This window comes from Pleurodeles waltl, chromosome 1_1 (assembly GCF_031143425.1).
Source record: "Pleurodeles waltl isolate 20211129_DDA chromosome 1_1, aPleWal1.hap1.20221129, whole genome shotgun sequence".
In the NCBI taxonomy this organism is placed as follows: domain Eukaryota; kingdom Metazoa; phylum Chordata; class Amphibia; order Caudata; family Salamandridae; genus Pleurodeles; species Pleurodeles waltl.
The window spans coordinates 834742711-834758399 of record NC_090436.1 but is presented as its reverse complement, the minus strand read 5'-3'; the positions used below and the strand labels follow the sequence as shown (position 1 = coordinate 834758399).

General features: G+C 43.9%; 1 protein-coding gene across 1 annotated transcript in view; it reads right to left on the bottom strand.

Moving 5' to 3' along the window:
* Nucleotides 1–15689, bottom strand: part of GDA (guanine deaminase) — a 599621-nt gene that overhangs the window by 163853 nt on the left and 420079 nt on the right. The window lies entirely within an intron of this gene.

Genomic DNA, 15689 nt, shown 5'->3' with positions numbered 1-15689 from the left:
TAAAACCTTTTACAGTGCCCCTGGTCAGGTATGGGCAAAGAGAATTGATGGGACCCCCACCCTCTGGGTCAAGAAGTAGAGAACCTCAGTCTGAAGAAAGTAGTTTTACCAACTGAGCACCTTTGGGCTCATTGTCCTCGGCAGAAATTCTTTCACAGATGGCACCGGCGGTTCTTAAGGATCATGAGTACGGTCCTGGCCTGTCGGCCGTCCCTGACAATTTTCCACCACCTTCAGGTTCACACAAAGAGCTTTTGCACTCTTCAGATTCCCACTCGGATACAGAATTCTCTGAACCCAGACAATCGGGCAAACGCAAACATAAGTCTAAACAGTATGCCCCTGATGACATGGCCTCACAGAAGAATTTATTGTTTGCTCCTGAAAATATTATTCATCCCCAGTTGACAGGATGGGTTCCTTGTGCGGAAGTGGCCCATTATGTGCAAGACAGGCTGCGTAAAGTCTCTACTTTAGGCAAGGTGGCTGACACTCCTGAGCTTGACCCCAGTGTGGCTTCTTTCTTAAAAAGTTCACCAAAGTCCCCAAGAAAAGTCTTGACCGCGCATGGAAAGGTTGCCAAGACAAAATGTTAGACCTTTCAGGCCCCATTACAAAAATTCTCGAATTAGCAGTCCAAGCTAAAGAGACCAGTACGACTTTAGATCCTGAGGCTGTTCTGGAATGGGCCCAAAGAGCTTTTGTCTCCTCGGAAACGCGAACTGTGCCATGTCATCAGAGCGCAGAAAGTCGTTCTTAATGCGCATACACCCTAAATTGGCAGAGCTTGCCCCTATTGAGCCTGGACCCCTGACGAACGGACTCCTTTTCGGGGACAAATTTGTTAAGGACCTAGGCAAATATGTGTCAACCTTTACGGTTCTTGATAAGGCCCAGTCTTCAATGAAGTGGATGTTCACTGGTGGCCTTTTTACCAGGGCCAGAAGCTATTGGGGTCAAGCGTCAGGCCAAGGTTTCCAGCAGACCTCCACCAACTACGTCCCTAGAGGTCGGGGATACTACCAGTCCTCAGGATGGTATCCCTCCAGAGCCAGAAGAGGCCGAGGACATGGTTTTCGAGGAAAGGGTTCCGATCGTAGCCAAGACTCCTCCACTTCAGGTGAGAATTATTATCTTTACGGAAGTAATCCTTGGGGGAAGATTGTAGAGACATGCTCAAGCACGGGGACACATTTCTCAGGACCCTTGGATTTTACAAACAGTACAAGGTTACAGACTAGGATTCTATTCCACCCCAATCCAAAACCTCCCTCCTCTTCCTCTCCTTTTTTCCCAGAGAGTATTTTTATAGATACAGAAATCGAGGGTCTTCTCTGCAAACATGCAATAGTTCCCTCAGAACCTCACCCAAATGGTTTTGTCAGTACTATTTTCCTCATTCAAAAGAAAGGAGGAGGTTTTCGCCTCGTTTTAAACTTGAAGGACTTCAACCATTGGATAGTCTACTGTCATTTCAAGATGGAGGGTATCCATATGTTGTGAGATCTGTTTCAAGAAAAGGACTGGTTAGTGCGTTTAGACCTCAAGGACGCCTACCTTACGGTTCTGATTTTTTTCACTCATCGTCGCTTCCTTCAGTTTCGATGGAGGAACTAATGGTACGAATTCAGGGTTCTCCCCTTTGGTCTATCTTCTGCCCCGTGGTGCTTCACAAACCTGTTGCGCCCAGCGGTGCAGTTCCTTCGAGAACGAGGCGTTCGCCTCATCATTTATCTCGATGATTTGTTAATCATGGCCCAGTCCAGAGATTTAGTCTTACTTCATCTGACCTGGGCAATTCAGATCCTTCAAGATCTGGGATTCTTGATCAACAGCAAGAAATCTGTAGAATTCTTAGGTTTTGAGGTGGATTCGGTCCAAGCCCAACTGAAGTTACCGTTGACGAAACTGACCTCCATCAAGAGAGAGTTACGGAAAGCCCTTGCCTCTCCGACTATCTCATTATGGATTTTGGCCCGAATGGTGGGTCTTCTTGCTTCCTCCATTCAGATGATTTTTCCGGGCCCCTTGCATTATCGGGCTCTCCAACGACTAAAGATCCTGCATCTTCGCATGGGTCTAACTTATACGGATCAGATTCTGTTATCGGAGGAAGCCAAAATGGAGATTGTCTGGTGGCTGAACCATTTGGAAGCTGGGAACGGCAGAGCCATTTTTGCATCCTCACCACAGATTGTGATAGAATCAGATGCCAGCCAGTGGGGCAGGGGAGCTCGTTGTGGTTCGGTGGAGACGGCAGGACGGTGGTCCTCGGAGGAGTTGAGCCTCCACATCAATTGTTTGGGAGCTGCTTGGGGGAGCCTTTGCGATGCGATCGCTCTCCCCCAGCAAAGCCAGTTGTTGCATTCTTTTGCGAATGGACAACATATCAGCGGTGAGATATATCAATCGACTGGGCGGAACCAGATCTCACATGCTAGCGGAGATTGCCAAGGAGTTTTGGCATTATTGTCTTCAGAATCAGATCCATGTGATAGCAGAGTACATTCCAGGCTGCTCTAATGTGGTGGCGGATTGGAACTCGAGTTTTCTGAAGGACAGCAGCGATTGGATGCTGCAGCAATCGATTTTTCAAAACCTCACTAAAAGATGGGGCTCCTGCTCAATAGATCTTTTTGCATCCCACCTCAACTCCCAGCTGCTGCGGTTTTTCAGTTGGAGACCGGATCCTTTAGCGATGGGAGCAGACACATTCCTTCAGAACTGGTCGCAGGACCTTCTTTATGCTTTCCCCCCATTCTCAATGATTCAGAGGGTCATTGCTCAAGTAAAGAGGCAACTAGCCGAGATCATTTTAGTGACACCTCTCTGGAAAGCTCAGGCCTGGTTTCCAGTTGAGATATCCCTATCATGTGCACCCCCAGTTCATCTTCCGTTGTTCCCATCCTTACTTCTGGACCCATTGGGTTTCCCCCCATCCTCTAGTAGTGCAGGGCCAGATGAGCCTCATGGCTTGGAGACTTTCCGGAGACGCTGGAAAGTGCCGGGAGTTTCAGGAAAAGCAATGTTCTTCCTCTCTCAATCCTGAGCTTCCTCCACCCATAAACGATATGAAGCATCCTGGAGGAGATGGGTGGGCTGGTGCAGTGAACAGAGTATTGATCCCTTGGGGGCCCAGACTTCCATGATTGCTAATTTTCTCTCAGAATTGGCTACTCAAGATCTCGCTTACAGAACTGTTAATAATTTTAGGTCTGCAATTTCTGGAGGCCATCCCCATGTGAATGGTATACCTGTGGGAGAACACCCTTTGATTTCTAAGATCCTTCAGGGTGTTCGGATGGTTAATCCATCTCAAACACGATACTCAGTTTTGTGGGATGTAGATGTTGTCCTTCGTTTTATCAGCTCTTGCGATGTCGACCTGTCACGCAAGCAATTATCCGCCAAACTTACCGTTCTTTTGTGTCTAATATCGTGCAGACGCGAATCAGATGTGAGAGCTTTGGACTTGGCAGGTAGAGTATTTACTCCTTCGGGAGTCTCATTCACAATTTCTAGACGCACAAAAACTGCCACTAAGTGTATATCATATCTGGCTTTTCCCCATGATCAGAAATTGTGTGTTGTACAACGTTTGAAGGCTTATGAGAGTTGTACCCGAGATTGTTGCAGAGATGTAGCGGGTCAATTGTTAATTTCTCTGCAGAAACCTTATGGTCCTGACTCAGTGGCTACTTTGGCTAGATGGGTTAAGTGGCTTTTGGGGAAGCTGGTATAGACACTTCTATTTTTGCTCGTTCAATTCGGGGAGCTATGGCATCTAAGTCTTTTGGGGCAGGTTCCAGATTGGAAGATATCATGGCAGCGGCAGATTGGTCTTCAGACACTACGTTCAAGGTTTTGTTATCATAAACCTATTGTTGGTATAGTGTCTACTGTGGTGGATCAACTTTAAACTAGCATAATCCGAAGCCTCTGGTCCTGACATAGAATAAAAAAAATTCTAGCTATCACGTCAAGAATTTTCAATTCTATTAAGGACACGGAGGCGAGGATTATCCTACCCTTTTTACTAACGACTATAATGTCTATTAAGTGGTATTCTTGAAATTCATATTTGTTATGATGAGATATGTTTATAAAGGTCATGTTTATCGATTAATTCCTTTCCAAATGGTATTATTGGTATTTTTCTTTCATTCTTAGGTACAGGTAACAAAGGTGAATGATTCTTCGACCAGAGGTAGATTTGAGACCCAGTTGTCGCAGTTGGTTCAACAGCATGTTCCACTGCAAGGTGGTGAATGCCGGAGAGTTGTTCGTCTGGCGCAAAGAAAGAGGAAGGACGGTTGCTATGGGGACTCTTATAGTAGGGGCTAGCCTGGGATTGGGCAAGCTGAACTACAAGTGTTCATGGGAGTTATAGTTTTCTTTCTGTTAACTCTTTGGCTACTGTGTTTGATCAGTAAAGAAAGAGAAGCATAATCCTCGCCTCCGTGTCCTTAATAGAATTGAAAATTATTGACGCGATAGCTAGAAAAAATGTTAATGGTTGATATCTAAGGAGCCGTGCCCATGGGAAGATGAGGTGAAACACATGCCTAAAACACTGTCTGACACGCACCAGTGTTATTGCAATTAAAGCTGTCTAACACAGCCCCTGCTCCATTCACCTTGGGTTTTTCGAGCGACAGTGTTGCTAGATGCAATGTTCAGGGAAGAGGTCCCAACTCTGTGGGGGGCATTCAAGGTCACTGTTAGGGCGGTTTGCATCAGCACTCAAACGGGAGTGATAAAAACTATATGCACTCAGCTACACCAAACAGAAACTACACTCCATTTTCTGCAGCAAAACTATGAATACAGCCCCAGTTCAGTCACTCTATCGGCTATTAGGGAGCATCTGACTGAATTTAATGAGCAGGCAAAGCAGGAGGCACAGTTGTTGTCTAAGCTGCATGTGGCTCTGTTCTTTGTGGAAGGTGGTATGCCTGGTCACAGTTTGGCTGAAAAGCTAAGGATCCCAAAAAGAGAGTAACATATTGTAAAAATAGTAGATGCAGACATGCAAGCACATTTTGATGCATCCTTAATCTGTATAGCTCCTGTAGGTCTGCCATGCTCAGTAAAATCACTGCCTACCATGGAGATGTGGCATTGGCATGGCTATCCCCAGGTCAGAGCGAATATTTTATGCAACCTATTACAACTGAAGACGTTAAGGGAGCAATGCGCACCCTCCCCAGTGGCAAAGCTCCGGGCTGGACGGCCTCACCGGGGGATTCTATAAAGAATATGCTGCGCTCCTCATGCCACAGCTGCATGCTGTGTATATGGAGGCCTATCAGGAACAAATATTGCCTGCCTCACTCAGAGGGGCCCTGATAGTGACCCTAATGAAACCAGACAAGACAACAGAACAGTGCGAATCACATAGGCCATTGTCTGTATTAAACATTAATACAAAAATACTTACAAAAATTCTGGCTATATGACTCCAACCCTTAATATCTAAATTGGTTCTACCCAGCCAATCCAGTTTTATTCCTTCCCGGCCCACTACAGACAACTTGCATACAATCTTTGCTTTGCTGCACAAGGTGGTTCCCTCCTTGCAGGCGGCAACTATCCTACTGGATGCCACCAAGGCCTTTGATTCTATAGCCTGTGAGTATACGTTTGCCATTATGTCCCTTATGAGCATCCCTGGATCCACCTTTTATATACCGACCCGACACCCTGGTGCAAATCAGTGACCACATGTCAGATGGGTTTTCAATAGCGAGAGGGATGTGACAGGGTTGCCACCTGTCCTCTTTGTTATTTTCCATCACACTCGAGCACCTAGGCCCATATTTATACTTTTTTTGCACCGCATTTGTGTCATTTTTTTATGCAGAAGCGGCTCAAACTTACAAAATACAATTATATTTTGTAAGTTTGCGCCGCTTTTGCATCAAAAAGTGACACAAATGCAGCACAAAAAAAGTATAAATATGGGCCCTAGTGTGTATTATTAGACAGCACTATGCTGCCTCAGCACTGCGGTTTTGTCTGAGGTTGATAAGTATTTCTCTTTTTGCAGACGATATGGTCCTTTATGTAAGGGATCCCCGGTGCACCATTCCCCAGTGATCCGAGAATATATCAAGCTCAAATACTACTCTGGCTTCTCTATAAACTGGTCAAAATCGGTTATAGTTCCACTCACACCCAATACTCACCAGTGCTCAATTGAATTCCCATTATAATGGGACACTGTCCCAGTTACATATTTGGGAGTGTTGGTCCACATAGATCCTGACCTGGTGTTTAGGGCAAAGACAGCATAGGCAGCATATTGGTATAACATAGATGCAATAAAAGCAACCAGCATAAAGTGGCTGGGGGCCTTCGGCCAAGTATACAAAGTGAGCAGATCCATACTGTGGCGGCAACTATAGAAGATTTTTCTTTGTATTTGAAGAGAACAAAATGTATCTGTTAGGAAAGTATTGTGGCACTTTGCACTTTCCACAGCACTAAAAAGGCATAAAAATATATCATGAGATCCACTATTCAGTGTAAGACAAACTGTGTAATAATAATGCAAGCACAGAGGTACTGCACACAAGAATACATGCTTCACACAAGTTCTCCCCTGTACAGAAAAACGATGTACATATACATTTATTGCAGTATGAGCAAGTTGAACATCTGCATTAAGATTAAGAAACTGTAGGAAAGTACCATCTTGCCTGGCATGTTACCCCCATTTTTACATGTATGTAAGTTTGTTTTTGCCTGTCTCACTGGGATCCTGCTAGCCAGGACCCCAGTGCTCACAGTTTGTAGCCTGAAGGTGTATACCTGTGTACTGACTAACTGTGCCACTGAGGCTCTGCTAACCAGAACCGCAGTGCTTATGCTCTCTCTGCCTTTAAAACTGTCACTATAGGCTAGTGACCATTTTTACCAATTCTAATTGGCACACTGGAACACCCTTATAATTCCCTAGTATATGGTACCTAGGTACCCAGGGTATTGGGGTTCCAGGAGATCCCTATGGGCTGCAGAATTTATTTTGCCACCCATAGGGAGCTCAGACAAACCTTTAACAGGACTGCCACTGCAGCCTGAGTGAAATAACGCACACGTTATTTCACAGCCATTTTCACTGCACTTAAGTAACTTATAAGTCACCTATATGTCTAACCTTCCCTTGCTGAAGGTTAGGTGCAATGTTACTAAGTGTGCGGGCACCCTTGCACTAGCAAAGGTGCCCCCACATAGTTCAGGGCAATTTCCCCGGGCTGGTGAGTGCGGTAACACCAGTACACGTGTGCACTACATATCGGTCAATACCTATATGTAGCTTCACAATGATAACTCCGAATACGGCCATGTAACATGTCTAAGGTGATGGAATTGTCCCCCCATGCCAAATCTGGTATTGGGGTGCCAATTCCATGCATCCCTGGGGCTCCACGATGGACGCTGCATACTGCCAAACCAGCTCTCTGGGGTTTTCTCTGCAGCTACTGCTGCTGCCATCCCACAGACAGGGTTCTGCCCTCCTGGGGTCTGGGCAGCCCAGTCCCAGGAAGGCAGAACAAAGGATTATCTCTGAGAGAGGGTGTTACACCCTCTCCCTTTGGAAATAGGCGTTAAAGGCTGGGAATAGGTAGCCTCTCCCAGCCTCCGAAAATGCATTGAAGGGCACAGATGGTGCCCTCCTTGCATAAGCCAGTCTCCACAGGTTTAGGGAACCCCCAGTCCCTGCTCTGACATGAAACTGGACAAAGGAAAGGGGAGTGACCACTCCCCTGTCCATCACCACCCCAGGGGTGGTGCCCAGAGCTCCTCCAGTGTGTCTCAGACCTCTGCCATCTTGAATCCAGAGGTGTGAGGGCACTCTTGAGGCCTCTGAGTGGCCAGTGCCAGCAGGTGACATCAGAGACCCCTCTTGATAGATGCTTACCTGACTAGGTGGCCAATCCTTCTCTGAGAGCTATTTAGGGTCTCTCCAGTGGGCTTTTCCTCAGATAACGACTTGCAAGAATTCACCAGAGTTCCTCTGCACCTCTCTCTTTGACTTCTGCCAAGGATCGACCGCTGACTGCTGCAGGACTCCTGCAAAACTGCAACAAAGTAGCAAGAAGACTACCAGTGGCATTGTAGCCCCTAATCCTGCCGGCTTTCTGGACTGTTTCCTGGTGGTGCGTGCTTTGGGGGCTGCCTGCCTTCATCCTGCACTGGAAGCCACAAAGAAATCTTCCATGGGTTGATGTTCCAGCAGGCACCAAATTTCAGCGTCACCGGTACTCTGGGACCCCTCTCATCCTGACGAGCGTGGTCCCTGGAATGCAGGTGGTGGACCCAAGTAACCCAGACTGTTCAGTGGTCCAACTGTCCAAATTTGGAGGAGGTAAGTCCTAGCCTCCCCTCTCCAGACAGTAATCCTGTGCACCACGTGAATTGCAGCTACAAGGGCTTCTGTGCACATTTCTACAAAATCCTTTGTGCACCTCCAAGCCAAGGTCCCCAGCACTCTGTCCTACAATGCTCAGCTCCCTGAGTTGAGCTCTGACTTTGTTGGACCCTCTATTGCAGTGTTGAGACGACCACTGTGTACAGATTTCTTGAACTCATGTTCAAGTGCTTCTGTGGGTGCTTTCTTCTTGTCTGTGTGCTCTCTGCATTGCGGAGGGCCCCCTCTGTATCCTCTCCCAAGGGGCGACATCCTGGTTCTTCCTGGGCCCAGGCAGCACCCTTTTTCTTCAACCGTGACTCTTGCAGCTAGCAACGCTTGTTTGCGCTTTTTTGCCAAAAAAACTACTCTGCATCCTCCAGCACTCCGTAGGACATCTTCTGCATGAAGGAGAAGTTCCTAGCATCTTTCGGTGTTGTAGAATCACCTTCATCCGGGGTTTAGTGGGCATCTGCCCCCACTAGACACTTTCACGACTTCAGTGCTTTGCAGTCTGTTGTGGTCTTTGCAAAATCCTCTATCACAAGTTTAGTATGGTTCTGGGGAAATAGTAGTACCTTACTCCTACTTTCCAGGGTCTTGGAGTGGGGTATCTTGGACACCCTTAGTGTTTTCTTACACTCCCTGCGACCCTCTACACACAACACTAGCCTAGGGGTCCATTCGTGGTTCGCATTCCACTTTCTTAGTATATGGTTTGTGTTGCCCCTAAGCCTATTGCATCCTATTGTATTCTACAGTGTTTGCACTTTCTGACTGTGTTACTTACCTGATTTTGGTTTGCGTGTGTATTTTGTGTATTTTACTTACCTCCTAAGGGAGTATATCCTCTGAGATATTTTTGGCACATTGCCACTAAAAGAAAGTACCTTTATTTTTAGTAACTCTGAGTTTTGTCTTTCTTATGATATAGTACCTATATGATATAAGTAGTATAGTAGGATCTGTGCATGTCTACTAGTTCAGCCTAAACTGCTCTGCTATAGCTACCTCTATAAGCCTAAGCTGATAGAACACTACTAATCTGCTAATAAGGGTTGACTGGACCTGGCACAAGGTGTAAGTACCATCAGGTACCCACGATAAGCCAGGCCAGCCTCCTACAGGAACAACTGCAAAATCATTCTGGTAGTTATTTATTTATGTATGCAGGTTGTAAATGCTGATTGACATCTTAAAATACTGTCTAAGTGCTTTAGGTTGTAGTAATGGTTTGTTTGTGACTCAAAAGGGAGATAGAAAATAACAACACCATGGAAATGCTGTATTCCCCAGTTTCAAAATGGGATAGGAATTCAGGGAGTCCAAAATTGCCTTCCCTCTAATGCTCATTTAGGGCAAAGGAACGGCATAAGCGGGAGTGGTGTGAGCAAAAAGTGCATGTTTAGCACTGTGGCGATAAGGTGTACACTTGGATCTGTCACTGCAATGTGATCAAACATGATATTTCTAGACAAATGTCATGGATCATTTTGCTATATGGGTAGTACTACAGCTTTGTTTGAAATGCCACAACTGATGATTGCGTGTTTGTGTGATGAGCACTCTCGCTTGTAGCAATGACTTCTTTCCGCATGGTGGCACGGGGGTGTTCTTCAACTTGATATTTATATCAGTTAGGCCCTGTGTCGCCACATCACTGACATGTTTATCTCTTTATTTTGCTATGTCCACCACTATGAACAACTACAAAAGAATCTTACGCACACAAACCATCTCCTTTTATGGCACTATACACGCCAAATGCCATCACTTCCACCATGTTACATCTGCACTGTCTGCTCCTATACGCTAGCACCATCTGCAGAACCTGCATTATCACACATACAGCAAAAAACACACAATAGGCCACTCACTCAATTAGCTCGACTCACTATATAAACTGTTCAGAGAAACATACAAATAATATTGTCAGATCCAAAAATCAAGTGGAAAATATAAAAGATACGAAGACAAGTCATAGATCTGAAACAACAGCTCAAAACCTCGCTATATTATATGATTGTGTACTCTGAGCTAGTTATGTGGACTCAAGAGGCTTTGGGGCCTATTCAGAAACTTCGTTTTGCAGCACACCACTACAGTAGTATTACTAAAGTACTGGAAAATGCTATTCACAAGCCTACAATTGTAAATCTCCACCTGCACCTCTACTATCTTTTCAACAGAGATCCTCACACAAGTAAGTTCACTACTTAGCAATAAAAGTGGGAGGAACAGGGGTAGTGGTTGCTACTAAATAGGTGATGTTTATGGAGGATTAAGGGAGCTTTGGGGAGAGTTCAGGTGGCGTTTAGGGAAATGTGTGCACTCACTGACAAAAGATTAAGCCAACTGTTATTCACAAACCACACTTCTAAAGTTACTGTGGCCAAAAAAGGACCCAAAACAGTAGTAAGTTATGCCAGCTCAGAGCTGGAGGACGTCAAGCACCATACATCGGCAATTGTCACTAAAACACCATCTCACAGAAAATAATGGAAGGAGGAATTTAAAATAAAATCCCATAAGAAATAATGTAAAATTAAATTACATCACCTACAATAGTTAAAAATACAAATAAATATAATTTAATGTTAAAAAATCTACACATAAAATGTATGTATTATTTAGTTATAAAATATTTTCACAACCTTTTTTTGAATTTATAAATGAATGTAACATTATGTTTTATTAAAATATAAGTAAGTTACTTTTAACTAATTCAGTAAATCACTTTTTTATAATTGGTAATGCATAAAATATATTTGTATTTAGGCTGGAATTTGTTTTTAATTTTAACAACTTTTTACTTAATTTAATATAGTTAAATTAATTACAGTTTTAATTTGAAATTATGGCCCTCATTATTACACTGCCGGTCCTTTGACTGCCAGGACCACGGTTGCGGTTTCACCGCCAACAGGCTGGCGGTGAAGACCGCCACATTATGAGTGTGGCCAACCCGCCACATCCCCACTCATAGTGCCAGGGTGGTTGGACCTGCCGGGCTGGAGATGAGCATCTCCAGCCCGGCGGTCCACAGAAGACCGCCAGCAGTATTTTGAGCCAGCTTTCCACCAGGTTTTCTGTGGTGGTAGCACCACCTCGAAAACCCTGACGGAAAGGTTACTCGTGACAGGGAATTTCTTCCCTGTCACCAGCAGATGACTCCTCCACTCCCTCCAGCAAGCACAATACTCCCCACCCCACTCTCCATACCAGGACCACCCACCCCCCCCTTTCTGGTACAGAGCCTCATCCTTAAAGTGCAGCTCCCCTTTCCCCCCTTAAGGTACATCGCCCCCCTCCCTGCATACATGCACACAGACACCCACCCACACCACGCATACACTCATTTACCTACACGTGCATACACGCATTCACTCACACGCATTCATCTCAGCACTCATACTCGCATTCAACCACGCATGCACACTCCCGCACAAACATGCATACTCACACGCAAACATGCATATTCACACGCAGACAAACACCCACTCACACACACAACACCCCCAACTCTCCCAGCCCCGCCCCTGTTGGATGCCCAACTTACCTTGTCCAGCGAGGAGGTCGTCCGGCAGGGAACGAGAACAGACGCTTCCACCACTGACAGCGCCCCGCCATCAGGACACCACCAGGCTGTATTACTGATCATAACACAGCTGGTGGAGTCTTTCTGGCGGGGCCGGTGGGAGAACCGACCATGAACCTCCGCCCCCCACCACGACTACTGCAGGATTTCTGCCCAAAATGTGGCGTAATCCTGCAGTAATCGTAATGTGGTGGGCAGAAGACCGCCAGCACTGGCGGTCTTCTGGCGCCCGCGGCTTTGGCGGTTTTGTGAAAAGACCACCAAAGTCGTAATGAGGGCCTAAGTTAATAGTACTGTAGAATTTTTGATTTTGCTCCACATTTAAAATAAATATTTAAAACACATTTACATCAATATTTGACCTAAAATATTATATGTGCATGTAAAAATACATTTTTTGAGTAGTATGAATTAAAAATATATATTTTAATTTTAGATGCAGTCCCGGTTCCTTTAAAAAAATGTTTACTTTTTTATAATGCAATCATAGACCTAGTGATCTCCTGACCACAGCAGGCTATAAAACTTGTGAAGGCATCCAATTGTAGTGAGTCGCAATTCGTGACCTACCTCATGAATATTGAGGAGGTAGATCAGATTGTGAACCAACCTATTTTTTCCAGTCTCAAAACGTTGGTGAGCATTTTGCGACTTTGTTTTTCAAATGGAAATTTCAGACATCAGGCTCTTAGAGGCTTATTTACGAAGTGGTTTGCATCACTCTTGCTCCACACAACATGGTGCAAGAGCGATGCAAACCTTAAGTCAGAATTACGAAGCCTCACAAGGTGACTTTCCGTGACCCTGAGTGGCTCCATGAATCTGAAGTGAGGCAACGTAGAGCAAATCGCTGTGCTGCCTTACTCTACTCTGATAAGACATTCCATGGGCATTGCGTGGGTGTTTCCACACAACCCCCATGGTGTTTGATGCATTCACAGATTTATCAGAACTGGTAAACCTGGAAATGCGCCAAAAAGATACGCCATCCCAGCAGAAGTATAAGAAGGAGAACTATCTTAATTTACCCTCATTGCTTCCTCTTTCTATGTGTGCTGCATTTTGCAGCACACAAAGACAGAGGAATATGCCTCTCAGGGTTGTTTTTGTGCAGGAAGGTGTCCCTTCCTGCACAAAAACAATCCTGTATGCAATGGAGGTGCCCTTGTACAATGGTGCCTGCGTTGACACTAGGTTGCCAAACGGGCGCCAGCATAGGGGAAAAGGTAGGAATGCGGTGTTGCCTCAAATACTGTGTATTCTTGCCCTTTCCTTGTCATACAGTACAGTGCAGCAAGGTGACTTTCTGCGCTGCACTGCATGACTTTTTCATAAATAGGCCCCTCAGTATGGTACGTAGAAAGAGAGAAAAATGCACAAATATTGTTCATCTCTGTAGTATATGGTAAAAAAAGAATACACACAAAAATGTACGTAAAAAAAAATAGAAGCAAATTAGAGCAGACAGAATCAGTGCCGCCAATGGTGCACACACATTTTTTTTAACTCTGTGGTTTATAGGTTGGCCAGAAGATGCTGACAAGTCGCTATTAGTTAGTGTAGACTGCACTGTATGAGGCTCTGATCTTTCTAGGGTCACCTCCTACGTGCCTTTCACAATAAAGCACGGTGCACTAACTCCAGTACATATATCTGCTGCAGGGATTTCGGGCTAATATTTTACTGTACCATATACTGTCCAATGATTATTTCACTGTTCAGCCTTTAAAATATTTCTAAGCCAATTACATTAAAACCGCAATTTAAGACCGCCAGCCCTGTTTCCCTTACCTACTGTTGACTTTCTTCTTGCGTTCCAAATCCATGTTATGAACACTTGTTTACATCATCCATTTAATAGCGTTCTTAGTAGTAGCAGATTTATTAGGGACTAGCATATGGCACTGTATATACATCAATTAAAACAAACTATTCACTTCTGACACTGACACTGCAAGACCAGAGTGAACATTTTGCACCACAAAAGGAGACAGACTATTTGTACATTGGTACTATTATGTAACTACAAACATTCTTCAGCTAAGGGAACCCCCAGCACATTCTACTAGATCAAAATCTGCTACAGAAGCCCCAGCGAGAGGAATTCCTGTGGTGGACACATGTACAGAAGCAACGTGGTCATACCTTCACACCTTCACCAAACACTACTGTGTGTACTCTGTAGTGAGGAGGGATGGGCATTTTACCTGCTCAGTACTGCACGATTTCCTTAAATAACCTTCCTTTCAGACTGACAGCCATTCTAGTATTGCTTGGGAATCTAGCAAAAAATAAGAAATCTGCAGGCAGAAATATCAGTCCGAACGAAAGTTGATTACCTACTTTCGGTAACTATCTTTCTGTGCATCGCACCCTTTGCAGAAATGCAGTAGAAAGACTAGAACGGATGTTGAGGTATTTCTTTGTTCAAGCAGCCAAACTATGGAATTCATTACCCCCAAATATAAGATCCACAGATAACTATCTTGTCTTCAGATGACTAGTCAAGAGTTGTCTCTTTCCTTCATAACCACCCTATCCAAACAGCAATGGACTGCTTATGCCTGTGTTGATAAATATTTGTAATCTGATTATGTGTATATTCTAGATATGTATAGTTCTTTAAGTAATATGTATAGTTACTATTTCATAATAATACATTATACACATACTCTTTAAGCCTGTTTAACAAATGTATACTTACTCACGGTTACATATATATGTATGTATGTGTGTGTGTGCATGTGTGTATATGTGTATATTCTATGCTTAACATATTCATAGGTCTTTGCATCGCTCCTAGACAAATTGTTATATATTAGATAATTATGAATCCCTGCTTTTTTTAAATATCACAATGAGCAAATGTTAACTTAACTTTTTAACAGCAAGCATTTTGCTATTGAAAAATTGAGGAAAGATAAATGAATGTTAGAAAAGTACACTTATTAATTAACATCAAATATTGCAAATCTTGAAAGTCTGTGCTTATACAATACAACTTTACTTCTCATATTATTACACCCATTATTACATTCCTTGAACTTATATTCAATTACTATGTATTTACATATCTATTTATTTATTACTCTAGTTCTACTGTACTAGAGAAACAAGAAATAAAATTAAATACAAAATAAATAAATACTTTTCAAAAAATAAATAATTAAATAAAAAATAAATAACCAATAAAAAAAATGTACTCTCTCGTAAGCTTTACTCTGTCTCCCCATCACCCTATGTCTCTATCAATCTATCCTCCATCCCCACTCTGACTCATCCCATACCCACTTTACTACTTTGATCTCCAAAATAACCCTGCCTAAGCTCTTCCCTCCTCCACCGCTCCTGGCTCACCCCGCACCTCAGTTTACTATTATGATCTCCCAAACAACCCTACTAAATTCTCCTTCATTTATCTCACATTTGACTCATCCAAAACCCCTTCTTCTACTATGATCTCCCTAACCCCTTTCCACAGACTCCTCCCTCCTCCTTCTCTCCTTTATTCATCCCAAGCCTCATCCTATTACTATAAACTCTCAATTAACACTTCTGGATTCTTCCCTCCTCTATTCCTCCATTACTCTAGTCAATCCAACTAACAAACTCACATATCCTCCGCTAGAATGCACTCATAATAATACTAATACTATACTCATATTTCCTGATACTAAT